The sequence below is a fragment of the Oryctolagus cuniculus genome, chromosome 9, assembly GCF_964237555.1.
Source record: "Oryctolagus cuniculus chromosome 9, mOryCun1.1, whole genome shotgun sequence".
In the NCBI taxonomy this organism is placed as follows: Eukaryota; Metazoa; Chordata; class Mammalia; order Lagomorpha; family Leporidae; genus Oryctolagus; species Oryctolagus cuniculus.
In genome coordinates this window covers 84,850,546-84,878,287 of record NC_091440.1, presented here as the reverse complement: position 1 = coordinate 84,878,287, position 27,742 = coordinate 84,850,546, and the positions used below count along the sequence as shown (strand labels likewise).

The 27,742-nt window shown below is 52.4% G+C and overlaps 1 long non-coding RNA gene across 2 annotated transcripts; it reads right to left on the bottom strand.

The window, feature by feature from the left end:
- Positions 1 to 7,076: 7,076 nt before the first annotated feature.
- On the bottom strand, positions 7,077 to 26,983 carry LOC138843702 (uncharacterized). 2 transcript variants are annotated; one of them, XR_011378662.1, is made up of 5 exons: positions 26,693 to 26,983; positions 17,079 to 17,267; positions 9,135 to 12,805; positions 7,408 to 8,144; positions 7,077 to 7,287 (listed from the first exon to the last, which is right to left on the bottom strand). It is a non-coding gene; the product is annotated as an uncharacterized lncRNA (long non-coding RNA). The 2 variants fall into 2 exon arrangements; XR_011378661.1 differs by lacking the exon at positions 17,079 to 17,267.
- Between the last annotated feature and the right edge of the window lie 759 nt (positions 26,984 to 27,742).

The following is a 27,742-nucleotide window of genomic DNA, read 5'->3' as shown; positions in this document are numbered from 1 at the left end:
CTCTCCCCGGGTCTTTTTTTGAGGGGTGGGAGTGGAATTCGTGGATGTTTGTAAGCAAACGAAAAATACATTATTTTTCAATTGTAAGTATGTGTTGGGTAGAGATAGAAATTAAGCCTGTTGTGCAAAGCTGGCCCTCAACTGCTGACTGATGAGCAGGGGAGGCAGCTCAAAGATAGACATTTTGTAAAAGTTTTATTTGTTTGAAAGAGAGTGAGCAAGAGAGAGACCTCTTCTACCCACTGTGTCTCTTCCCAAGTGTCCGCAACAGCTGGGTCTGGGCCAGACCGCAGCCAGGAGCCTGGAGCTCCCTTTGGGTCTCCCACATGGTGGGCAGGGGCCCAAGAACTGCTGGACGCTGGATGGGAAGCGAGCCAGGACTCCAACCCCAGCTCCGTGATGTGGAACGTGGGCATCCCAAGTAGCATCTTAAACTCCATCCCCAGCGAGAGACATTTGTAATCCTGGAGTCCCTCCTTGGGCAATCAACCTCGATCAAATAAGGAAATCTGTCACCATACACAGCATCCAGGCCCACTGCACGCAAGACGCTCTGCCACACTCCCTCTGCACTGGGAGCAGAATATATGGAGGCTGCCTTGGAATGCTGCCAGACAAAAGGAAAAAGTATATATAGTAACCAAGAAATCACCTCCCCCTGCCCTGTCCTTGGCTCTGCTCAGGCCCTGGCGTCAGCCTTAAGCCTAAATTCTCCAAGGCACCGAAGGATTTGTCGTGTTCTGCAGTCACCAGCAAGGCCGATTTGGGCCACCTGTCACAGCGTGGTCAGGGGTCACCCCAGGGCCTGCTGGTTTGGTGCAGGCTCTGTCCCGGAAGCCAGATGTCGGGTCTAGATGCCTCCAAGCTGAGCAGGCCCCTTGTGCCAGTCCAAGTGCTGGCCCCGGATACAAATGTGCCCCCCTGGGATCCCCAGCAGCCTTTGTTTGAGCGTGTTTTGTGTGTGAGCTCCTCCATCTGGCGCCCCTTCTGCTACCTTGTCTTCTGTTTCCACCCCCACCCCCTTCGCAATTTCTCTCCCAGCTCTTTCTGAACCAATTATGCTACAGACAGATTCAGTGGGTTTCTAGGCCAGATGCTCTACAACATGGTCTTCGGAGTTGAAGAAGGGTCGGCTCCCAGGCAGCCAGGGTGCTCAGAGACCCTCGGCGTGCTGGGACAGAAGGGCGCAGATCCCTTTCTGATTCTGGCACACTCCCCAGACGCGTTCATCAGGAATCGGGCATTGCTGCTGCAAAAGCACGGCACACACTTTAAATGTCTGGCCAAGAGCACCTGCAGCAGGTCTTTCCTGGATCACTATGCCTCGTGGACTTGGCCACCGGCCACTTCTAGGAGAGAAGAGCCGCTTGGAGGGCGTCCGTCTCCCAGCCACGGACCAGATCCCCCTCAAGCCTTGTCTGCACCATTCCCTGCTTTGTTGCTTCCTCCCTGCTGTAGTGCACACTCTTCTGTATTCTCAAGGTGTGTGCTGTGTTTAAGATAGGACCATCTGGGGCTGGCGCTGTGGCATGGCGGGTAAATCCTCCACCTGTGGCACCAGCATCCCATATGGGCGTCGGTTTGAGTCCCAGCTGCTCCACTTCCGATCCAGCTCTCTGTTATGGCATGGGAAAGCAGTGGAAGATGGCCCAAGTCCTTGGGCCCCTGCACCTGCGTGGGAGACCCAGGAGAAGCTCCTGGGTCTTGGCATCCTATTGAATCAGCTCCAGCCGTTATGGCCATCTGGGGAGTGAACCAGTGGATGGAAGACCTCTCTCTCTCTCTTTCTCTTTCTCTCCCTCTCCCTCTCTCTCTGGCTCAGCCTCTCTTTTCATAGGCATCAAACTCCACTGGCTCTCAAGTCTCTTCTGTAAAGTGGTGTAGTGTTTGCACAAACCCCATGCACAGCTTCCTGCTTGTGTTAAATCCTCTCTAGATCACTTAGAATACCTGATCGCTGTGTGCGTCATTGGAATATGCTGTTTAGGGCATGATGCCACAGACAGCCTGCACATGATCGGCACTGAAGCCCGTTTTTCAGAACATTTTGGATCTCTGGTTTGCTGACTCTGTGTATGTGGAATCCATGGCTACCTGGAAGGTTAACTGTATATATTAAAAGTTGGATGTTATTTAACGAACACTCAGGCTAAGCTGCAAACTAGGGGCCCTTCTGGTGGGAGGGAGCGGCATTTGGGCAGACCCTGCAGAAGGCAGAGCTCGGGTTGTTCACTCCTGAGGCTGGGGGTCTGCAGAGTGGCAGCGTCCACATCTCCAGGGAGTGTGTGCAAAATGCAGACTCCCAGGCCCTACCCCAGACCTCCCGAGTCACCGCCTTTCCGAAAATTTGTTTTTGTTTTACTTGAAAGGCAAGGAGACACAGAGAGACAGATACAGAGAGATCTTCCAGCCCCTGGTTCACTCCCCAAATTCCCACCAACTGCTAGGCCTGAGCCCGGCTGAAGCGAGGAGCTCCCTCTGGGTGTCCTCCGTGGGTGGCAGAGGAACCCAAGTACTTCCGCCATCTGCTGCTGCCTCTCAGGGTGTGCATCAGCAGGAGGCGGGGTGGGAATGGAGTAGCTGAGATTCGAAACAGGAGCTCCGCTGACGGTGCGGCAGTCCCAGGGTGACTACCGTGGCACCCAATGCCTGTCCCTGGGTTAGAGGCTTTCAACCAGACGTCCTGATGATTTGCTCGCACATTAAAAACTGAGAGCGCCGCTCGGCTCCACACCAAGCCCTGGGATTCACAGGGACCTGAAGGCTTGAACCACCTGCCCGGGTCTCACTACTTGTGGCTGCAGCGGGACTTGAACCGAGGTCTGCTTCCTCAATCAGTGGGCTTCTGGTTTTGGCCTTCTCACAAGACCTGCGTCAGCCCTTGCCTTTCTCTTTTCTTTTAAAGACACAGTGCTGATTTCTAACTATACGTGATCCCCACGTAGAATGGCAGGGCTTTGCTCTGCCATAGTGGGCAAGGGCAGGAATTGTGGACAAGTGCTGACGTCTGACAAGTCAGAGGGGATGGCTCAGACACAAGGCCTCTGAAAATCATAAGCACACCGCTCACACCTCTCACCTCCAATGCCAAATCTGTGTCTGGGTTAATAAGGCAACTTGAAGACCTCAGCTGCTTGTTTAGAGAGCATCATCATGGTTGGTGTTTCTTCCCACAGTCTTGGGGCCGAGCACTGGGCTCTGCACTCTTGGTGAGACCAGAAACATCTCAGGCAGGGCGCACCTGCTGCCCAGGGCTCTCAGCTCCATAGCACCACCAGAGCCAGCGGCCACCATGTTTTCTGACCACAGCGGCAAAGGCCAAAGAAGGAAGAAGGTCCTGCCCCACTGCCTGCACGGGGCTGAAGTGAGGATGGCCACTCAGGCAGCCCGAGGGGCCCCCTCAGAGGCTCTCTCGCATCGTCCAAGCCCAGCCCAGGGCCCTCGGCCACCCCGCCTTACACGCGGCCGGAAGCAGCGTCTCCGGAGCCCAGGGGCTCTGATCTCCTGGTGTCTTGCTCCCTGACGCAGCTGAGTTACTCTTGGGGGAGGCAGCCATCCTTCCTGCCTTCTGTCCTCCGCTCATCTGTGATGGCAGAAGATGGGTGATGCACAAAACCTCAGAGATGCATTTCACAAAATGGGCTGCTCTATGCCCTGATTAAACAGCTGCCACCCAAATCCAAGGCTGCAGACGGAGCCCCAGCGACAACCAGAGCCACAGGACCCAGCTCTGCATGCTTCTGTCCACCTCTGTGCCTTTCTAGCCCGAGGGTTTGAGACTGGGAGGAGGGCGGGGTGGGAGGGGGCGAGCTCCCAGGACGGAGCCAGCCGCCGAGCCGTGACCGGAGTCCAGCCGTCCAGACGGCCGGTCCAACATCTGATCCAGGAGACAGCACGTGTGAGTGTTTGCCGAGCGAGAGGCACATTCAGTGTGACTAATGGGCGGAAGTGCCGACCGCAAGCTGCCACGGGGCGGAAGCCACTGCGCCAGCGCCATCTGCCCACGCTGGTGGCCCTCCCTGGCCGCCCCCGCAGTTCTGTCCAGGAATAAAGCACCAGTCGGCCTTGCTCATCCTGGGCGCAGGATTGCAAGCATTCAAGGAGTGGCCTCAGGTCCTCGCCTCGGGCCTCGGGCCTCGGGCCTCGGGCCTCTGGCTGGCTCTGGGTTCCCGTGACTGAGAGCAGTCTAGAAATCTCGGCGTCACTACAGAGAGGTGAGAGGGCGGAAGGAGGCTTTTGGGGAAAAACGAGCAGCCTCTGAGATAGGAACTGCGAGAGTCAAAGACCAGCTTGGAGTCTTGGCTCTCCACCTCGTTCTTGGACAGTCAGTGAAGTCCTCAGTTTTCCTCATCTGCGAAATGGTCACAATGTTAAGGATCTCACGGGCTCTCTCAAGACATCAATGAGAAAATACAAATGTAATTGCCTCGTGCTTATTAGGTACCTGGTAAATGTTTCAGGCTCTGGAACCTTGCTCTTTGTCATTGTGCGGGACAGGAACAGGGAGGACCCGTTCAGGTCTTCCATTGGGAAGAGCTGTTGGCTACTTGGGGAGCTAATCCTTAAGGGGAGATTTCCCGGAGCACCCAATGGGTGGCAACTGGGCCCCAAAGAGTTGTGTTCATGGCAGCGCTCTGCTGTATTTACAGGGACCCTAGTGCCGGGCTCGCTCGGATGGGAACTTGAACATGGAATTCCTTTCTACCACGGCGGAGTTTGAACACTGAAGCATCGCCCCGGGGGGGTTCACAGAAACCAGTACCGGGCCACCTGCTGGTCAGGCACAGCTCTGGGGCTGGTATGCTCTGGGTGCATTCTCCAAGTTCACCTGCTGGAAGCGGTGCTGCTGGGAGGTGGAGCCTAAGGAGAGGTGGCTGGGCGGGGGGAGCAGAGACCCTGGGAGCGGATGACTGTCAAGATCACAGGGGTGGGGCAGCTCTTGCAAGGGGCGGGGGTGATCGTAGAAGCGGATTCCCCCCTCGTGCCTCCTCTTTGGCGGGCGCTTGTTTTTCCTCCCACCTTCCCGGGGAGGCCCTCGCCAGGTGCTGGCCCCATCTTCCTGGACTTCCCAGGCTGCAGAACTGTAATAAATAACCTCTGTTCTTTATAAATTACCCAGACTCCGGCATTCTGTCATGTTAGCAGAAAATGAGCTAAGACAAGGTATTTTTGGGTAGATGTTGATGGGCAAAACTTAGAACTCCCTCTAACCTTGCTATCAGGTTTTCGTGACAATGATTTATTTTCTTTATTTGAAAGACAGACTTAGAGAGAGAGGGCAGGAGAGACAGAGAGAGACATCTGTCGTTTGCTGATTCACTTCCCAAATGGCCCTAATTCCCTGGGGCTGGGTCAGGCTGAAGCCAGAAGCCAGGAGCTTCTTCTAGGTCTTCCACAGGGGTGCAGGGGCCCAAGAACTTGGGTCATCCTCTGCTGCTCTCCCAGGCACATTAGCAGGAGCTGGATCGGAACTGGAGCCCCTATGAGATGCCAGCATCACAGGTAGTACTTTATCCGCTATGCCGCAATGCCGGCCCTGCTATCAAGTTTTATTGCAAGCAAATGTCACTTCAAATCCTGACACATTTGTTTTAAAAGAAACTAGCTATTTATTAACAAAAGAGCACACATATCACATCATATTATCTGTTTGGTGAGGTTGCTGGTATCCTAGCTCCTGTGTGTAGATCCAAAGGCACACACAACAACACTCTGAGGCAGGCTCCGTTGCTTCCACGGTCAATGTCAGACACAAGGGCTCTTCCAAAGCTGGACACAGGGGGCTGTTTATGCATTGAGCCTGAGCATCGGCCTTTTAAATCCAGGCTATCGATGTTCTGGTTGACTCACATGTCTTAAACGCCTTGATCATCTTCATTCAAGCCCATTTCTAGTATGCATCATGTTAAATATTCAGCACCTAATCTCACCGTGCAATATCCTTTCAGACATTCGCCATCCTAACCACTGCTCAAGATGTGGCTGCCAGAAGCGTTTGTTGTGCCTTTTTCTGGAGAATATCATTTCCGGGGTGCGGCTTCTCAAAGCTGGTAGTTGACGTCCCTTGTCAGCCAGCCCTGTGTACGTACTAGCCTGTGGGAAGAGGTTGAACGTGAGTCGTGGATACCCAAAGGGGCAGTCCCATGACTCAGCATGGACCCCACACAAATGAGCATTGGGGCCGCTTGTCCCATAAGGCCAGCTCTGTGATAATCACCATGGGGCCTCATTTGCCTTTAAGTCATGTATGAGGTAGCACAAGGTGGGTGAGTGTGTCTGTGTTTGACCTTCTAAAAGTTCATGGAAAAGGCATATTATGAATAAAAAGCTATGGATTTCAATTTTTTTCACCAGAATGAGTTTATCTTTTACTTCCATTTGCTGTGAGCTTTTTGAAGTTCCCTTGGACATGTGGACACTTAGATATGGCAGAGGGAGAGAGAGAGAGAGAGGGAGAGAGAGAGAGGAGAGAGAGGAGAGACTGCATCCCCAAGTTCAGGGATGGCACCATTACTGGAAGCCAAAGCACTCAACAGAAGGGCTGGATTGTTTCAGGTGGTGGACAGGCAGAGGGTGAGGAGTGGGGGACACTCCTGTCTGATGTGGGGCCAGGCCTGGGGGGCCACTCCCCTCGTCTTCCTGCCCAAAGGCACAGCCCAGGGCAGGGGCGGCTGACCCTTGAGTTGGAATTCCCTGCGGTCAGGTTTGTCCTACGCTCTTGGTCACCCAGGCCAGTTCTCCTGCATCCTGTGGGGACCGGCTGCGCCTGGTGCCCACGCTCTCGGCACGCATCATGGGGACGGCTCCGTCCTTACCCACCAGGTTCTGTAGGGTAGGCGGATGCCGCCACTGGGCCCTCTGTGAGGGAACTCAACTCCTGCTTCATGTGTCACATGGTTCACGATTTTTCAAGCGCTATTGAAGTATTTGGGGAAATTTTGTTTGGACAACTATAAAGTGATTAAAAAGAAAATTAATTACATTTTAATTATAAAATATATATACAATATATAATTTGAATGTTCCAGGACAGTTAAGGTTTTTTAAAAGATTTATTTATTTATTTATTTATTTATTTGAAAGTCAGAGTTACACAGAGAGAAAGGAGAGGCAGAGAGAGAGAGAGAGAGAGAGAGAGAGGTCTTCCATCCGCTGCTTCACTCCCCAATTGGCCGCACTAGCTGGAGCTGCACCGATCCGAAGCCAGGAACCAGGAGCTTCTTCCAGATTCTTTCACATAGGTACAGGGACCCAAGGACTTGGGCCATCTTCTACTGCTTTCCCAGGCTGTAGCAGAGAGCAGGATGGGAAGTGGAGCAGCTGGGACTCGAACCTGCACCCATATGGGATGCTGGCAACGCCGGCGGCAGCTTTACCCACTCCACCACAGCACCAGCCCCAACTCACACATCTTGACCACAGGCTGGAGATCCCTTCCTTCCAGGAACTTCTGGAAGTGCCTTTGTGTGTCACTTTTTAAATTCTGTTTCACGGCTCTCAAGACAATGAAACCCCACGAGAACCGAGGCCGGGCAGGGGAAGCAGGCAGCAGAGGTTCCCAGGGAACATTGTCCCTCCCGCCGTTCCTCTGAGGCGTGCTCTGAACTGAGCTGCACTCTTCGAAGGAGAGAAGAGACCTTGTGAATTCTGTGTCTGGTGGGAAAGGCCCGCCTTCCCCGGGCTGAGCTGCGGATTGCTGATGGAGGTGAGTCCCTGCCAGCCTCTCTCCCAATGAGTGACCTTCTGTCTCCATCCCGTCTCCCCTGGAGAGCTCATCTCCCCCTGGAGCCCAGGCCCCCCACATCTCTCCCTGATTCCCGGCTCCCATCTCGCCCTACGCCAGCCGTGCCCTCCGGAGGTTCCCAAGAGAGTCAGCGTGCACCGCGCCCCTCTGTCATGACCTGCCCCTGGGCTTCCTTCCGCCGCAGGCCTCTCCCAGGTCTTGGCCATTGCTCCCGCCTTCACTGAACACATCCGCTCTGAGATTCAAGGTCATCACAGGGGCTGCCTTCCTGGATGCATGAGAAAGTGGCCGCAACAGCATGGTACCTGGCTGTGTTAAAAGGTCAGTAACTCTGGTCTGGAGCCATATCCAGGACGTGCCACCCAGGAGACCATGAGCGCAGCTGCAGGGGTCCCAGCTCCTGGGAGGGCGGGGTCAGAACAAAACAGAGTGGATCTGTGAGGCCGCCAAGGCTTGGGACCCACCTGAGCGCTGTGTCCACCCAGGGCGGGCTCCCCAACCCCTGTGACAGCCTGCTCTGTGCGGAATGCACTTCACTGCCTTCGGGAGATGCCCTGCCCCAACCTGGCGTGTGCACGAGGGAAATGCTCGGAGGCTGTTAGTGCATCGGCTGGGTCTTGGCAAGCAACATGCTCCAGCGGTGAAGAAGGCATTGCTGGGTGAGCCAAGTGGGCTCTGCTGGAGGGAGCCCTGCCTGCCAGCTGTGCCAGCCCTGACAAGGCTCCTACCTCGCCAAGACTCAGCTCCCTCCTTGGAATTGGGACTGTGACTTGAATGAGATACTCGGGTCCTAGGTGTTGCATGCAGTAAAATAACAGGAGCTGGCGCTGGTGCTGTGGTGCAGCAGGTTAAAGCCCTGGCCTACAGTACAGGCATCCCGTATGGGCGCCAGTTCGAGTCCCGGCTGCCCCTCTTCTGATCCAGCTCTCTGCTATGGTCTGGGAAAACAGTAGAAGATGGCCCAAGTCCTTGGGCCCCTGTACCACTTGTTGGATGGCAGGCAGCGAGCAAGTGGCAAGAGACCATGTGGGAGGGAGGGTAGGAGGGAGGGGGGTGCGAGCCAGCTTCGTGTCAGCGCCTTGCCGGAGGCTTGTGGTGGCAATCCCATGTCCCAGTGGCACCTGTCTTTCCATATAGCCCCTACCAGGGCAGCACTGACCAGCCCTCAAACTATTCCGAGAGCCTCCCCATCCTCGCAGAGCAGGGAGACGGGCCAGTCAAACACACAGCCCGACCATGGTGGCAGGTGCCGCAGCAGGGGCAGTCCCAGGGGCCACAGAGCAGGTGCTGAGGACAAGTGACATCCCTGCAGGACAAGGAGCATGGGGGAAATGAAGAGGTAAAGCGATGGTGCCTCGTCCCCAAAGCCCTGTACCCACGGTGCTCCTACCTGTCTGGGCAGCGCCTAAGGGAGAAGCCAGCAGCCTGGATGTCTCCATTTGCTGGATGCTGGTGCAGGGGCGCACATTTGTGAGCTTCCGGTCACTGCTCAGCAGGAACAGGGCCCACAGTGGCAGCTGCCCAGGCCGACTGGGGCAGCTGACTCCTCCCCCAGCCCTGCAACCATGAAGCCCAACTCCATGGTCCATGATGGTGGTAGCCACTGGTGATGCAAAAAAAAAAAAAAAAAAAAAAAAGGAAGTCACAACTTAGCAGGGGCTAAGAGACAAGCAGTTGCCAAACAGGGCGGGGAGGAGGGGGTGACCAACAGCCGTGGCAGCATCCCCTACGGTTGGGGCTTAGGAAGGTCCCCTGGGAGAAGATGACCTCAAGCAGTGCACGAGGAGGCGTCACTGGCTGCACACCTGGGGTTGGCCCCCAGCTCCCCGCTCCACCTGCGCGGGCAGCTGCCCTGTGGTATTTGCATGCAAGTCCCCATGCGCCTGCTCCTCAGTCAACACTGGAAGCCTTTACTGCAGATTCCGCAGCTGCTTTGTGCTCAGCAGGCATCGGGGGGGGGGGGGGGGGTGGCTCTGCAAGGAGAGAAAGACCCTCAAGACCAAGTGGGGACGGCTGCAGAGCCTCAGTCTCCCATCACCCCCGGATGGAGCTGTGGGTCTCCCCGGGGTGCTGGCCTGGGCCTTTGGAGTCTCCGGGTGGCCAGGGCACACGTTGGGGCAAGACCATCGCATACCCCAGCAGGGTTTCTGCAGCATCTTGCGTCCTAACCTGACTCTCATTCCCTCGAAAAGACTGGGGGATTTTTAAAAACGCAGTTGAGGCACCGTACTGAGCTCTTCCATCCTCCGTTGCTGTGAGCTCGAGACCACATCCAGTCCCATTCTGCCCCAAACCCATATCTCAACTCCTCCATCTTTTCCCCTGTCACCCACTTACCCAGCAGTTTTCTATCCTTGCAAATGGAACCCCCATCTTGCTTCTGTTTTGAGTGAAGCTTCTGGGGGCGGGGGAGAAGTTTGGGTAGTCTAAGATTATGCCAGTCATTTAGCACCTGGTTACATGAATAAGCATGAGATGCACTTCTGTCCCATAAGGTGTGAGAAATCTGCTGGAGGTCTCTTGGAAAGATGTCATAGTTCTTAAAAAGGGTACAGAGAAGTAATCTTCCCTCTCCTTAAATGGGACATGGTGAATTGATGTGATGATTGGAGCTGCAGCAGCCATTTCATAGCCATGAGGGACCTATTCTGAGGATAAAACCCACAAAATTGAGGATGACCAAGCAAAGAGTGGAAATAACTCATGTTCATGCTGATAATGTTTGTCCACCGAGTTAACCACTCCTATGTTCTGTCCCTTCATTGTTTAAGCCAGGAGTCAGCAAACTATGACCCATAGGCCAAATGTGCCTGCTGCCTGTGTAATTTTCTAGGTAGCTTTATTGGACACAGCCATGTGCACCTGTTTCTGTCCTGGCTATAGCTGACTATGTGCTGTAGTGGTAGAGTGACGCAGTTTCAAGAGAAGCCAAGCTGAAATATTTCCTATCTGGTACTTCCTTGAAAAAGGTTGCCATCCCCTAACTTAAGCCTTTAAGAGTAGTTCCTCTATGATGTGAAACCCAGAGCGTCAAAAACCCAGAACCCTGCAAGCTGGCCTATGCTAAAGCTCTCCTTCTTGTTTAGTTTTCACTGTAAGAATCCCGAGCTAGTGGGTGGGTGTTTGGTGTAATGGATGAGAACCCTCTTGGGAGGCCTGGATTCAAGTCCCTGCTCCGCTTCTCCTCCATCTGCCTAATTATGCACAGCCTGGGAGGTGACAGATGAGGGCTCAGTGCATGTCTCCCTGCCACCCACGTGGAACACTGAGGTGGAGTTCTGGCTCCTGGCTTCAACTTGACCCAGCCCTGGCTGTGATGGGTATTTGCACAAATGAACCAGGAGATGGAAGATATCTCTTTCTTTCTCTTTCAAGGCATAAAACATTTTTTTAAAGTTTTATTTTTAAAAAATGAATTATTGGGGCTGGCACTGTGGCGCAGCAGGTTAAAGCCCTGGCCTGAAGTGCCGGCATCCCATATGGGCATTGGTTCAAGTCCCTGCTGCTCCACTTCTATTTATTTATTTATTTGACAGGCAGAGTTAGACAGTGAGAGAGAGAGACAGAGAGAAAGGTCTTCCTTCTGTTGGTTCACCCCCCAAATGGCTGCTACGGCCGGCGCACTGCGCCAATCTGAAGCAAGGAGCCGGGTGCTTCCTCCTGGTCTCCCATGCGGGTGCAGGGCCCAAGGACCTGGGCCATCCTCCACTGCCTTCCTGGGCCACAGCAGGGAGCTGGACTGGAAGAGGAGCAACTGAGACCGAATATGGCACCCTGACTGGGACTAGAACCTGGGGTGCCGGCACCGCAGGCGGAGGATTAACCTAGTGAACCGCAGTGCCAGCCAGCTCCACTTCTGATCCAGCTCTCTGCTATGGCCTGGGAAAGCAGTAGAAAATGACCCAAGTCCTTGGGCCCCTGCACCCGTGTGGGAGACCCGGAAGAAGCTCCTGGCTCCTGGCTTTGGATCAGCGCAGCTCCAGCCGTTGTGGCCATTTGGGGAGTGAACCAGTGGATGGAAGACCTCTCTGCCTCTGTCTTTACCTCTCTCTGTAACTCTGTCTTTAAAATAAATAAAATAAATCTTTAAAAAAGCCAAAAAAAAAAAAGAATTATTAATTATACAGAATTCAGTCACAAATTCAACAAAAAGTATTGAGAATCTAATAAAACACTTCCCAACTTATTGCATAAAAACAATGAGTTGGAGGGGCAGTGATGTGGCATAGTAGATTGGGCCTCCGCCTGCAGTGCCAGCATTCCATGTGGGAGCCAGCTGGAGTCCCGGCTGCTCCATTTCTGATCCAGCTCCCTGCTGATGTGTCTGGGAAAGCAGTGGAGGATGGTCCAGGTGCTTCAGCCCTTGCACCTGGGTGGGAGACCCAAAGGAGACTCCTGGCTCCTAGCTTTGCATCAGCCCAGCTCTGGCCATTGTGGTTATCTGGGGGGTGAACCTGTGAGTGGAGGACCTCTCTCTCTGTGTCTCTACCGGTCTTTCTCTGTAGCTCTGCTTCTCAAATAAATAGATAAGTCTTAAAAACAAACAGTGTGTTGGGGCAGGCACTGTGGCACAGCAGATTAAGTGGCCTCTCTACGCTCACAACCCACATCGGAGTGCCTGAGATACTGCCTGTCACCTCCACTTCTGCCCTAGTTCCCTGCCGCCCACATGGAAGACCCAGCCACAAAACCTTAGTGTCTTAAAAAGAACCGTATTTTATTGCCTCCCGTTGTTTTGTGGGCTGATGGGTCACAGCTGTGTGTTACTCTCTGGGTCTTTCACATGACTGCAGTTAGGTGTGGCCTGGGACTGACAGTGCGATGATTTGCAGGACTAACGCCAAGACGGGAGCCTGGAGAAAAGGTTCAGGGTTACAGCCTGAAAGGTTGCGATGCCTTTGAACTTCATAACACAGAACATGGCATCTTCTAGAAGAATTCTGAGCAAGAGAATGAGGTCGTCAGGTTTTTCATCCGAAAAATGAGAGCTATGCGGGGAAGGGAGACGCGATCGTCCAAAGACTTGGAGGGATTCTTGGAAGACCTGGAGGAAAACAGTAGCTGTGGAAACAGAGAGGAAAACTTGAGGTTTTTTACTTTTTATTTATTTTAAAAGATCTATTCATCTATTTCAAGAGCAGAGTTAAGAGAGAGAGAGAGAGAGAGAGAGAGAGAGAGATCTTCCATCTACTGCTTCACTCCTCAAGTGGATGCAATGGCTGGGGCTGGGTCAGGCTGAAGCCAGGAGCTTCTTCCCGGTCTCCCATGCGAGTGCAGGGACCCAAGGCCTTGGGCCATTTTCTGCCGCTTTCCCAGGCCATGGCAGAGAGCTGGATGGGAACTGGAGCAGCTGGGATTCAAACCGGTGCCCAGGACTCAGACTGGTGCCCGTATGGGATGCAGGTGCCGCTGGTAGCGGCTTTACCCCCTACACCATGGCACCTCCCCAGGGAACTTGAAGTGTAAAGAGAAAGTGGTGCTCGCGTCTTCCCCTCTCAGCTCGGGTCTCAGCCACTGTGGGCTAGAACCAAGCAGCATTCCCAACAAATCTTGGATAATGCTCAGCATAGAGACGACATAAGAATCTTAAGAAAATTGTTAGGAATTATGCATTAATGGCTACTAATGAGCTTTTTCTCCTCCCTAAATCTTCCAAAGCACTCTTTCTGGAGTTCAGAAATCACAGCACGCTCATGTCCCTGTCACACTCTTGTTCTCGGCTGGTATCTAACTCGAGTTGTCAGCATGGCTCTCATCTTTGTCCCCTCCTCCTGGACACACACCGTTCCCCTCATGTCCACACCGTCCCATTCTGGCTTTTCTCCCACCACTCTATCTACAGTCTGTCCCTTGGTAAATGTGTCTTCTCTATGTAGTCATCACACACTAGGCTCCTCAAAGTCCAGTCCTACCCTCACCTCCCTCCTTGCCCCTTACCTCATACTCCTTTCTTAGAAACCTTACTCTAAACTCAATGGGTTGCAGTATTTCTCTGTTCCTGTGGTTCTTGCAATAGTAAGGATTATATTTGCAGAGATTGGAAAACCCTAAAACCACTATCTCAAATTCTATAAAAACATGTATCTTATACAGACACTGACAATCCTGGACAGGTGTGGCGGCTTAGGATGACCAGAGAACAGGGCTCCTTCTGTCTGTCTCTCTGTAACTGTCAGCATCGTCTGCCATTGTGATGACCCCACGTGACTTCTTGGGCTCCAGTCATCAAAACTACATTTCTACCAGCAGGAAAGATCAAGGCAGGAGATTGGATACATGCTTTCTTTTAGGAAACTTTAAGGAAGTCATACAAGATACCTATAGTTCATTGATTGAAATTTAGTTGAGTGGTCACCTGAGCTTAAGGGGAGACATGATGGGCCAGCTAAAAATTATGTGTCTAACACTAACAAAGAAGGGCAATTAGTGTGGGGAGCAACTCAGACTAGACTGTTACTCGAATTAAGACTTATTCTATGCATCTGCTCTCCCACAATATGGCGCTGGGAGAGGAGGAAACAGCTTCTACACAGCTGCCTCCAGTTCAACCAATAAACTGTAGGACCTGCTCCTGATTGGAGGAGAGCAGCGTGCTCGGCGTGTGGGTAGCAGAGTTGGGATTGGTGGAAGAGGACTATAAAGGAGGAGAGCGACAACATTCACCGGGAACATCTATCTGAAGGAACACCTGAGCAGCCCCCGAGAGAGCCGGCTGGCGGTGTGCCGCTCCCCCGCGGAAGTGGGGTGTCGCTCCCCCTCTTCGTGGAGGAACGACACAGGACCCTGCGCTGTTCTTTTGTCTGCTCGGCCCTCCCCGGGTTTGCTGCTGGTTCTTCCTGCTGGTTCCCCCTGCCGCGGGGGAGCGGCACACCGCCGGCAGGCTCTCTCGGGGGCTGCACAGGTGTTCCTTCAGATAGATGTTCCTGGTGCATGTTGTCTCTCTCCTCCTTTATAGTCCTCTTCCACCAATCCCAACTCTGCTACCCACACGCTGAGTATGCTGCTCTCCTCCAATCAGGAGCAGGTCCTGCTGTTTATTGGTTGAACTGGAGGCAGCTGTGTAGAAGCTGTTTCCTCCTCTCCCAGCGCCATATTGTGGGAGAGCAGATGCATAGAATAAGTCTTAATTCCAGTAACTTAGTCTAGTCCGAGTTGCTCCCAGTTGCTCCCCACAGTGGGGAAAGTGGCAGGGGGAACCGCCCTTCCACGGAGGTGGAAGGGACGGTAGCCAACCCGGGAAGAACCAGCAGCAAACCCGGGGAGGGCCGAGCAGACAAAAGAACAGCGCAGGGTCCTGTGTCGTTCCTCCACGAAGACGGGGAGCAACAATTAGGCAGACATTAGGAGACAGCTGGTAGCCTTTGCTACAGCTCCCCAGTCTACACCTCCAAGCCAGACTCATCTGTTGTTCCTGCAACCTTGGAATTCGAGGACGTCCCAAGCCCAAATAACCAAGGCCAAGCCTGTTCCACTCCTTGCAGTCACTTCCCCAGTGAAAGTTGCTGTAATCTATGCAGCTGCACAAGCCGGAAATGTAGGAGCCATTGCTGACTCCTCAGGTAGATAGTGAGTCCACACCGCGTCTTCACCAGGGTACAGTGTGATTCCCTGCCCCACTGTCTTTGGCCTCCTGTGGCACATTTAGGTCTTCTCCTTCCGAGGCTTGGAAGGTGCCTTGTGTTTTGGCATGGCCTCTTGCCCGTCTACCATTCAACATGGAAGGGCTTGCTCCTTGCAGCTGCAGGTCCCGCTCCATTAAATCCCACGATTGTATCTCAGCCAATCTTGTAATCCAGTCCTTGTCTCATCTCCAGTGTCATCGTCATCTTAGCTCAAGCTGCTGTCGCTTTTTGCCTGGGCCCTGGAACAGCTTCCTGTCTGTCTCACAGCTCTGCTCTGATTGCTAGCATCCAGTTCTCTTGCCAGCAGCCAGAGTGCCCTTCGCAAAAGGCCGATCTCATTTATACCAGGGCTGGGTCTCAGCGTCATCCTGGCTGCGGGTGGTTCTGCTACTCCCATCCCTGAGCAGAGCGTAACCCCAGGCACAGCAGCGGATCTCCCCCACCTGCGTGTGGCCGCGTTACTACAATCTCTCGGGGCAGGGAGCCTACATATGCCCGGTGCCATTGACTTGGGGATGATACTGTGGGTGAGCTGAACCTTCCTGCTGGGCAGGAGCTTCCTGCCACAGCGCCGGCCCCAGTGGTATGGGTTTTGCTTCTCCCTCCAACTAATTGTCCACGCTGGTTGGAAACCCAGCCGCTGTGTTCTGCCTTCTGAGCTGCCTCTGCCGCTGAACCCTCTCTCTGCTCTCCGCTCTTAATCCTCCTTCCCCGGGAAGGCTGGCCAGAAGCTCCTGGCCCGTGTGGGGCTCCCCCTTCTGGAATGTGCCTCCTTTGATCCGAGCTGTTTCTCTCCCCCTTGAGTGTGTAAACTGTTGGAGAACTGACGTGTGGTTCTCTGGCCTTCAGTGAAGGAGGGCATGGAGCAGACAGATGGACGGTAGCAGGAGAGGGAGGTCGGTGATTCAGACAATGCTGCTGCAGAACGCGGTCCTCCACTGCGGCCCATCAAAGTGGCCAGTGGACAGTGACTGTCTTCTGAATGGCCAGGGTACAGAACTGCCTTCTTACACTTTCCCATTCAGTATTACACCTTAGGGTTGGTCCTCGGAACCTACTACCAAAATTCACATAATTCTCAGTGGGTTCCAGCCTCATGAACTACATTTTAGGCAGCTGAGTTGACTGCTGATCCCTGGGTTCTAGGAGAATAGGGTTGAGGAAGCTAAGGAGATGAGGGGAAAAGGAGGAAGGGGGGGGGGGATCCGGAGGCAGCGGCAGACCCCTGAGAGGGCAGCCACGCCACCCAAGGTGTCACCAGCATCACACTCTTGCCAGGCTCCCATCCAGCAAAGATCATGTCTCAGCTTTGATCTCGCCCCACCCCCACTCCCACCAGCACCCAAGGAGCAGATACGGAAGCAGGAGAAACTTCTCCCCAGGTGAATACAGCAGAGAGACAGATGTTTCCTATTGGGCATTTCTTCTTGGAACACTTCTCTCATTTATCCATTCCCGCGATGCCGGTGAGCACCGACGGGGTGCCAGGCACTAGCAACACACAACGAACAAAACAGACACGGTTTTTACCCCGTAGGAAAATGGGTGGGAGCTTCTCCCAAGGGCTCTTAGAGATCTGGGCAGGGGTTGTCCTGGGTCTGCCTGGACAGGCCTGCCTGCCTGAGGTTATAACTTCCAGGAGGGGTGGGGGATGGGAGCTTGAGCTTGCTGGGAGGCAGGGGAGCCTCTGTGGGAAAGGAAACAGCACTAACCGGATCCTGCGTTAACCCCGATCCTGCCTTTTCCATTGCGGGTGACAGGGCGCGGAAGACGGGGCGAGAGCGCGGGGCGGGGTGGATGCTGCACTCCTGCAAACGTCTCCTCCGCAGTGAGCGGTCCTCAGCCGCCTGATGCTGGCCTGAGGCTTCCAGGCTTTGCTGGAGACAGAACAGACGGCCGCCCTGCAAAGCAGAGTTGAAGTGCTGGGGACACGAGAAGCACTTTCATTTGCTACAACTTGCTTCACTGGGTGCACCTCCTCTGGGTCCTCATCTCCAGCGCCTACCCATTTTCAGGAGTGTAAGGACAAGATCTTCAGGGCCAGCATCCTTCGCTTAATGAAATTCCTTTTCCTACGTTTGTCACACATCCTCCCTCCCAGGGCCTGACAGAGGCCAGGTACAAAATAAAGCCCCCTGGCCGGCGCCGCGGCTCACTAGGCTAATCCTCCGCCTTGCGGCGCCGGCACACCGGGTTCTAGTCCCGGTTGCCCCTCTTCCAGGCCAGCTCTCTGCTGTGGCCAGGGAGTGCAGTGGAGGATGGCCCAAGTGCTTGGGCCCTGCACCCCATGGGAGACCAGGAGAAGTACCTGGCTCCTGCCATCGGATAGGCGCGGTGCACTGGTTGCAGCGCACCGGCCGCGGCGGCCATTGGAGGGTGAACCAACGGCAAAGGAAGACCTTTCTCTCTGTCTCTCTCTCTCACTGTCCACTCCTGCCTGTCAAAAAAAATTAAATAAATAAAATAAACAAAATAAAGCCCCCTACGACTTCAGATGCAAGCTATGGAATCTCTGTAAAACACTGCTCCGCTGTGGAAAGTCACCATTTGTCCCTTAGCCTTTTCCCGTAACCTGGTCAGTTTTACAAAATAAAATCTGCAAAAATCAAACACCAAGACAACAGTTGTATCCTTTTTTTAAGATTTATTTTATTTATTTGAAAGGCAGAGTTACAGAGAGAGGGAGAGACAGAGAGAGAGGTCTTCCATCCACTGGTTCACTCCCCAGATGGCCACAACGGCTGGAGCTGTGCTGATCCGAAGCCAGGAGTCAGAAGCTTCTTCCGGGCCTCCCATGCAGGTGCAGGGACCCAAGGACTTGGGCCATCCTCCACTGCTTTCCCAGACCATAGCAGAGAGCTGGATCGGAAGTAGAACAGCCGGGACTTGAACTGGAACTCATATGGAATACTGGCACTACAGGTGGCGCCTTTACCCACTATGCCACAGCGCTGGCCCCAACAGTTGCATTCTTAAAAATTCTCCTTAATTTATGACTCTCATATTTCTCAGACTTTTATGGCCCATGTCATTGCTGGCTAAGCAAAAACAAACAAACAAACAAACAAAAAACCAAACAAACTGGTCCTGAACACTTTGAGAAGAAAAGAATAGTTAAGGTCTCTTGGTCTCAGAAAGGGGTGTGGAGCAAGGGCTTGGAATTCTCAGCAGGATAAGAGGATGAGGGCAATCCTGGGAGCCCGGTTAACAATGTCCACCACAGAGGTCAAGAGCAAGTTCTTCCCTCCCTCCTCTACCCTCACCCAGACTATGGGAGGAGGGCAGCGCTGGAGTGGAGGCGGAGGAAATGCCAGCTAGTCAGACAAGGCGTCCGGGCTGAGGTTGAGAGCAGCCAACTGGGGAAAATTAACATCTTTCTCCATGGTGTGGGGCTGTGCCCTGCACGCTCCCTGGTTGGCACTAAAGAAAAGCACTCGAAAGAGCTGTGTGCCAAGCGGTGTGTACTTCCTCCGCCATCCATGTCCCTGCCTTGCGCTGAGGCCCTAGCTCAGATCACCCGTGCCCTCCCTACCACCAGCTCCAGGGTTTGTTTTGTCTTGTAGGCGCTCTACTGGACAAACAGGGGCACTCCAAAAAGTTCACGGGAGATGGAGTTCAAAGATAAGTTTATCTTGGTGCAAAAACTTTGTAAAAATGCATGCATACTGTGCTCATTTCCCTTGGGCTTTTTGAAGACCTATGAATGGATTTCAACATTCTTTGCATCAAAATAAACTTGTCTTGTGATTTCCTTTTCCATGAACTCCTTGAGGCATCCTTGGCTTTGGCCTCTCCTTCAGCAGCACACTTCTCTCGTGAGCGCCTGAGCCTCTCTCAGAGGCAGATGCCGCTCCAGCCCTGTCTTGCTCTTGTCTCCTCCACTTAAGTCTTGCGTTCTGCCGTCTCCCACATGTTGGACTTCCTCAAGGCCTGATCCCAGGCCCTCTGCTACTCTCTACATTTGCCCTTCAGATGGTTTCATTTGGCAACATTGCCACTTAGGCCAGGTAGCGTGGGGCAGCTGTTTGTGACACCTGCATCCCATATCCGAAGGCCAATTTGAATCCCAGCTGCTCCTGTTCCGATGCAGCTTCCTGCTAATGCATCCCGGGAGGCAGCAGAAGGTGCCACGAGAGCCTGGGCCCTGCCACCCACGTGGGAGACCAGGATGGAGCTCTGGGCTCCTGGTTTTAGCCTGGCCCGACCCTGGCAGTTCCGGGCATTTGGGGTCTAGACCAGCAGATGGAAGATTCTCTCTCTCTCTTTCTGCCTTTCAAGCAGATGAAAATAAATAACCAATAAAAGCCAAAAACAAAAAAAACATTTCCACTGTTAGATGTCTCGCAGGCATTTAAAATGAAGATGTGGAAACACATTCCTTGAGGCCCCTTCCTCGTTCCAAACCTGACTGCCCCTTCCCGTCTCAGTAGGAGACGATGCCAGGCAGCTGGTGAGAAAGCGCTCAGTCCCGGGGCGGTCCTGGACTCCTGGCACTTCTGTCCCTCTCCCCCTAATCCGACAGCAAGTCCTATCGGGCAGCCTCCCACATCTATCTGGTCTGATCGTCTCCCCCTTCATCTCCACCCCAGCCATCCGGGTCAAAGCCACGGCCGCCTCCCTTGTGGTTGATGGAGCAGCTTCCTAACTTCCCTGCTTCCTCTCCTGCCCGTTCCCACCCTTTCCCCACAAAGCAATCATTGAAAGGCAAATGATGTCACTTCCCCACTTCCATCCCATCAGCCATGTTCCGGTGCCCTAGAGAAAAGCGTTCACAATGTTCGGCCTGTTCTGGCTTCATTTAACTTTACGACCTCATCCTATGACCGTCTCCTGCTCTCTCACTCTGCACCGGTCACAGAGCAGTTCCTCAATCTTCGAAATGCATAAAGCTCTGTCCTGCCCCAGGGCCTTTGCACTCACTGGTTTTCCTGTCGGAAACACTTATCTCTATTTTCTTGGTGGTTACTGTCTTTTTTTCTTATCATTTATCACTCAGCTCAGCATGAAAACCACCTCCTCAGAAAGAAGCTGGCTGGTCACGCCATTCTCTGCCCTAGGGACACAGCTATTTGTCTTTAAGAAGAAATCACCATTTGCTATTATTTATGTGTTTATTATACCTCACACAGGGAAAGTCACATCTATCAGGTTCTCCATTTGTCCTTAATGGCAGAGGAAATGTGCTCAAGGAATATATTTTTTAAAGCTTTATTTATTTATTTGAAAGGTAGATTTACAGAGAGAAAGGGGGAGAGAAATCTTCCATCCACTGGTTTGCTTCCCAAATGGCTGCAATGGCTAAGGCTGGGCCAGGCCAAAGCCAGGAGCCAGGAGCTTCTTCCTGGTCTCACAGGGGTTCAGGGGCCCAAGGACTTGGCCCGTCTTCTGCTACTTTCCCAGGTGCATTAGCAGACAGCTGGATTGGAAGTGGAGCAGCTGGGATGCGAGCCGGTGCCCATATGGGATACTGGCACTGCAGGTTGTGGCTTACCCTGCTGTACCACAGCGCCAGCCCCAGGGAATAGGTTTTGAATGAATGCATTGAACTAAGATCAATGATAACTAATACAATGGCCGTCAGGGCTCTAATTTTGAGTAATGAACTATAAATGTTTTTGTGAGATTTATTTTGGGAAATATTTACACAATCTGGAATTGGGGCCATGTTATGTCTTAAAATGTACTCAGAGGGGCTGGCGCTGTGGCACAGTGCGTTAAAGCCCCGGCTTGCAGTGCAGCATCCCACTTGGGGGCTGGTTTGAGTCCCAGCTGCTCCACTTCTGACCCAGCTCTCTGCTGTGGCCTGGGATAGCAGTAGAAGATGGCCCAAGTCCTTGGGCCCCTGCATTCACATGGGAGACTCGGTAAAAGCTCCTGGCTCCTGGCTTCAGGTTGGCCCAGCTCCACCTGTTGAGGCCAACTGGGGAGTGAACCAGCGGATGGACGACTTCTCTCCTTTCTCTCTCTTTCTCTCTCTCTCTCTCTCTCTCTCTCTCTGCCGCCACTCTATAAGTCTGCCTTTCAAATAAATAAATAAATCTTAAAAAAATAATGTACTCAGAGAAGTCTGCGTTAGTTTCTCAGAGGACAAAGCTACCTTCCTGTAGCAGGCATTAGAGGAGGAAGATCGCCAAAGCGAGATGATTTCTGACTCCAGTCAAAAGTGATCCCAGCAAGCTGGGCATTTAGCAGTTTGCTACTGGGAGGACGCGGACTCTGCCCTGGCACCTGCGTCTGTGAGCAAGCAGGAAGATGAAATAATCCTCTGGAAACAGAACCACATCTTGCTTCAATAAAACCTCTCAGTCTCTGCCTCGCCAACCCCCGCAGGAAAAATCACAAGGAATCACTTCAAAAGAATTATTTAGAGCTAAGAAAGAGACGATTCTTTGAAGAGGGTGTGAGGGGATATTTGAAGATAGCTGCCTCCTTGATTCAGCTGAGGTAAGGTGCAGAGAGCTTTGTCCATGGCAGCAGCATTTTTGACCAAACCATGTTCACCATTAAAAAATATACCATTCTGGCCAGGGCTGTGGCACAGCGGGTTAATGCCCTGGCCTACAGTGTCAGTATATCATATGGGCGCTGGTTGGAGTCCTGGCTGCTCCACTTACGATCCAGCTCTCTGCTATGGCCTGGGAAAGCAGTAGAAGATGGCCCAAGTCCTTGGGCCCCTGCACCTGCGTGGGAGACCCAGAGGAACCTCCTGGCTCCTGGCTTCAGATGGACCCAGCTCTGGGCGTTGCGGCCAATTGGGGAGTGAACCAGCGGATGGAAGACCTCTCTCTCTGTCTCTCTCTCTACCTCTCTCTGTAACTCTATCTTTCAAAAAAATAAAAATAAATCTTTAAAAAAATATACCATCAAGCCTCTTTGATTTTTATGACTGAACTCTGAGAAATGATCCGCGTTTATTTCATTTCCAACGATGCCATGAAGTGTACTTCATTTTATGTAGCACTCCCCTTATTTTTCAAACGTTTCCTTTTTAGTGAGTTCTCCTTTAATAATTTAGTAGTGAATGATAAATTTACCAATTAGAAATGCTACTCTTGCTCTCTGTAGGACGTTGATAATTTCTCTGACGCGCAAGGCATTAGATATTTGTTTTCACGGATTGCTTTCCAAGTTCGTAAATTCCACATGCTTAAAATGATCAGTGTCAGTGTCCCTATTTCAGCCTGAGTCTAAAAAGATGCTGACCACACCGCGGCTTCTGAGTTCTCCGGCAGCCATCACAGCAGTTGCAGGCGGCAGCAGACAGGGGGCGCTCTTCCCGCGACGCCCTCAAGATTTGCTGGTCAAGGCTTCCGTGGCCTACCTGCTCCGCTCTCGGCTGGTGGCAGGCCTGATTCGAACTGAGGCCACGTGATTACTCACCCAAGGGTAGGTATGCCTCTCTTGTTACCATCCCGGTAGCCCTGGCACATAGGTAGTATCGGGACTGGTTTGCAATTGAGGACAATCCAGGGCTTGAACATTTTTAATTTTAAATATTGTATTTATGTATTTGAGAGGCAGAGTTACAGACAGAGGGAGAGACAGAGAGAGAAGTCTTCCATCCGCTCGTTCACTCTCTAAGTGGCCACAGCAGCCTAAGGTGGGCTGATCTGAAGCCAGGAGCCAGGAGCTCCATGCGGGTCTCCCATGTGGGTGCAGGGGCCCAAGCTTTCAGGTCATCTTCCACTGCTTTCCCAGGCCATCATCAGAGAGGTGGATTGGAAGAGGAGCGGCTGCTGTCCATATGGGATGCTGACGCTGCAAGCTGAGGCTTCGCCTACTATGTCACAGGTTTGGCCCCAAGGGTTTATATATTTTTAAGTTGTATTATTATTTATTTATTATTTTATTTGAAAGACAGAGAGAGATCTTCCATCCACTGCTTCACTCCCTAAACACCTACAAAAGCTGGGGCTGGGCCAGGCTGACGGGAACCTGGAATTTCATGCAGGTCTCCCCCGCGGGTGGCAGGGACCCGAGTACTTGAGCCATCACCTACCGCCTCCCAGGGTGCACATTAGCAGGAAGCTGGAAGGCGGAGGCAGGTCGCAAACCCAGGCACCCAATGTGAGATGTGGGCATCACATGTAAAATCGTAACTGCTGCACCAAATGCCAACTCACTTTCAAAAAAAAATTTTATAGATTAAAATATTATTATTGAATTACTTTCATTTTATTAGAAATATATAGAGACAGAGAGAGGCAGACGGAGGCATAGCGGGCACGGAGGTATAAAGAGGTTACGTCATATCTCCACATTCTGCATCTGGGGAGGGTGAGAACCAGGAGTGGATTGCACGCCCCACACTAGCAATTCCCGCTGTGTGTGTCCCACGGTATGGGGAACCACCGGAAACTGCGGAGACCGCTCCGCTCCCTCTTCCTGAGAGAAAGAGGGGTCCAGCGGCTCTGCCCCGGGCCAGGACGCTGCAGGCGTCTCAGAAGCAAGCTCAAGGCTGCGCAGGCTGACGTGCGGCGCTGGTCACGAGCAGGGCCCGGCTCACAGGGCCCCATCGCCGTGGCTTGGGATGAGCCGACGGCTCGATGGAGAAGGGTGGTCTCATTCCTGCTCTTGTCTCCAAGGACATCTGGGGAGAGTCTTGTCTCTGAGAACATCTAGGGAGGCTTTTCTCGGAGTTGAACTCCTGTAAATATCAAAACCCTGTACCACTGGAGCTGCAGGTACTTCCTCTGCTCCAGTGCGTGATAATGCTTCCCTGACTGCTGCCGGCACCGCTCCGCCGGCCCACGTCAGCCGCCCACCGGTGCTTCCTCGTCCACCCAGATCCTCCCCGACCCTGGCGAGGAGCGGCGAGGAACACATAAGATAAAAGCTAAAGTGCAGCTTTGTGCTGAGAATCCCAAGGCTCTCCTATGCACGGGTACTATAAATAGTGGAAAGAAATATCTTTAGGGTATTACTATTTTTACAGTTGTATATCCCAACCACCAGTTACTAGGTACTTAATGTCAACTTGTGTCAGGATGTTCTGTATGCTGTTTGTTGGGAACTGATTTTTAAATGCAGTTTCTAGATCTGAAAAAAAATCCCTGTTTGTTTGTTTGTTTGTTATTTCTTTAAAAGCAGAGCAGTGGAGACAGAAAGGTGGGGGCGGGGGGGGGAACTAGAGAGAAAGAGAGCACTTCCACCCACCAGCTCACCCTCCAAATGGCCACAACAGCCGGGTCTGAGCAGGACTGAGGCCAGAAGCTAGGAACTCAGTCCTGGCCTTGCCCGTGGCTGGCAGGGGCCCAAGCACGTGGGCTGTCCTCTGCTGCCTTCCCAGGTGCGTCAGCAGGAAGCAGAGTAGCTGAGACTTGAACCGGCTCGTTGATACAGGATGCCGGCATGGCAGGTGGCGGCTCAACCCACGGCGCCACGACACCAGCCCCAGATTTGTTTTTATTCAGCACATATCCTATCAGATTGTTGTGTTTGCTTCTGTTTCAACTTCAAGTAAAATCTATTTGCGGCTAAATTGAATAGGTAAAATGTACAAGTAATAACTGAGCAAACATTTGTGACTGAGATAAAGCAGAACGCCTTTGGAAATAGAGGATGTTTGAACAATTGTGTGCACCCAAAGTATTGTAATACACAGAGTTAAATCTCTCTTAGGTAATGGCAGATTGCAGGGGCTGTCACATCTGGCGTGTCCACAGACCTAAAACAAATGATATCAGCTTCTTAGCCTAGGAGTTTTGATTTTAATTCAAAACCACCGAGACCTATACTGGGTTTCAATGACATGCAAATGGTCACCAGGCCTTGTATGTGCCCAGGGTTACAGCTAAGAGAGCGAAGGAGCAGAGTCCTACCAAGCCTTACCATCAACGGTCAATCTGCCTGTTAGGTAAATAAGCACTAACGAATCAGAAACCCATTTAGGTTTGGGTGTAGGTTCTATGTGTTGGAGAAAGTAACCTTCTTCCCCTGGAGTTTTTAATATTATGATTATTTTATTGAAACCATAAAATTAAGATTTTGCTAAATTCTTAAGCATCTGAAGCCTCAGGCGATGTTTGCACTGTTTGGAAGCATAGATACTCTATTCCAAGTAACTATTCTATTCCCTATGCAAACTTAAAGAAATCGAATGATTTAGGTTGTCAACTAGACCTAAAGAGCTATTTTCCCGAAGTAAAGGCTTTAATAACAAACATTTGAAACAATTTAAAAGCACATCAACACAAACAGTGCTAAAATGTAAAATATCTCAGAGCTAAGGCATTAAGCAAAAAATAAGTTGCAGAATAACGCCATCATTTTTATTAAAAAAAAAAAAAAAGAAGAAGAAGAAGAGAAGCATAAAACACTGTGAATGCAGGTACTTGTATGTTCCAGACTATAAAGGTTCCTGAAAGGAAAGAGGAGATGAGTGGCTGGCACTGTGGCATAGTGGATTAAGCTTCGGCTTGCAGTGCCAGCATCCCGCATGTGTGCCAGTTCAAGTGCCAGTTCAAGTCCCAGCTACTTCACTTCCAATCCAGCTCCCTGCTAATGGCCAAGGAAAGCAGTGAAAGAGGGCCCAAGTGCACCCGTTGGAGACCTGGAGGGAGCTCCAGGCTCCTGGCTTCAGCCTGGTCCAGCTATGGACGTTTAGGTAGTGAACCTGCAGATGGAAGAGCTCTCTCTCGTCCCTTCTTTCTCTTTAACTCTGCTTTTCAAATAAACAAATAAATCTTTAACAAAAATACATAGGATCTCAGGCGACAGGAATAAAGCCTGCTCCATGCGTTACCCAAAGAGTGCCCAATTCTACCTCGAAGGAATCACTTTTTTTGAGCGCTTAAAGTAACACTCTCCAGCAAGAAGAGTTTGGGTGGGAAGGAGCGAGCCCTCTTGCTCGCTTCCTCATACTCACAGCACAAACTGATTTGTGGGCACATATTTGTACCCAGCTCAGCCTCTGTTCTAGGTCCAGCACGAGTTGCCCGGGAACATTCAGTTCAGGCTTTCACACTTGACTTTGACCTTGGAGACCGTTCTCAACTGTTTACAGCAACTTCCGCACTTCTTACTCCAGAGCTGGTTTGGGGTACCCCCATAACAGTTTGGGGAACTGAGACCAGAGAACAAATTTGCCTGTCTGGGTCACGCACCTGCCCCACGTGCTGCCTTCCGAGTGTCCTGTTGCTGGGACCTCAGGCATCCTAGCAGCTTGGGACAGGCAACAGGAAGACCCCCAAGGTCAGGTTCACTCTTTGCTGGATTGTGGATCCCCTGCCTCCCTCCAAAGGCACCTGTGGGCACATCGGCAGAAACGAGCTAGCCCATCACAGAAAGACAACGGGAAGGAAATTCGCACATGTTGGGTGCTTACCGTGTGTCGGCTTCTGCACAGATGTGAGCTCATTGAATCGCAACAGTGCGAAAACCTGCCTGGAGACTGGGTGTTCACAGTGTGGGTTTCACAGGGAGAGGCTGGTGTTGGGGGAAGCCGAATCATGCGTCCACACCCATTTAACTGCTTTGTGATGTGTCTGGGATTCGAAAGCACCTGTCTCTGGCTTCCACCTTGTCCACAACCCCAGCAGGCTCTAAGCCAAGACTGGGCGGATGTTAGACGCAGGAGACCAGCTGAAGAGGGTGCTGCAAATGGAGAGAAAACAGAGCCGAGAGTTGCCAGGCAACCAAGGAACAGATTGCGGGGTTCTCATCTGATAAATAGGTCACAGCGATTCATCAGGACAAATCCACTTTCCAAGAAATGTGTTACAGAAATCGCTTGTAGTAATGAGATCGATATAATTATGTTCCATGCTCCCCACCTTCCAGGGACTTTCTCATCTCCCTCCCTTGGACAAGGTTGCACTGAGAGGATGTGGGTGCAGCAGGGGGAGGGGGCCAGGGGCCAAGCCCTGGGGAGAGTGAGTGGCAATTACTGGAATAAGAGGCCAAGGAGAGGCCAGGTCAGGCTCAGAGTGACCCGGGCATGGGCAGGTCTCCAAGCGGAATGGATCTGGGTTGGAGGATAGAATCAGAGTGAGCGAGGCAAGTTGCGCTTGTCCGGTGCCTTATTTGCTATTGTTGCTTTAATAGTTGCACCCCTACGGCTTCCTGATGCACCTCTCAGACCCCTGCGAAGAAACAGGCAGTAGGGGTTTCCAGCTGGCCATTTTTGACATCATCCCGTGATTATGGGTGGGCCATCAGTGCATCCCCTTTTCGACTCTGAAGGGAAGGGCTGGGTGTGACCTCCCACAGGGGCGGCCACTTCTGCCGGGTCAGTCATCTGCCAGGCTCCACAACACTTGCTCTTCGCCGCTGACTTTGGCAGAGCCGCTAATGAAGCCCAGCATGCCCGAGTCCTTTGTGCTCTGGGCCTGGTCGTCCGCCTCCTTTGGAACAGGGACCAGGAGCAGCTTTGGAT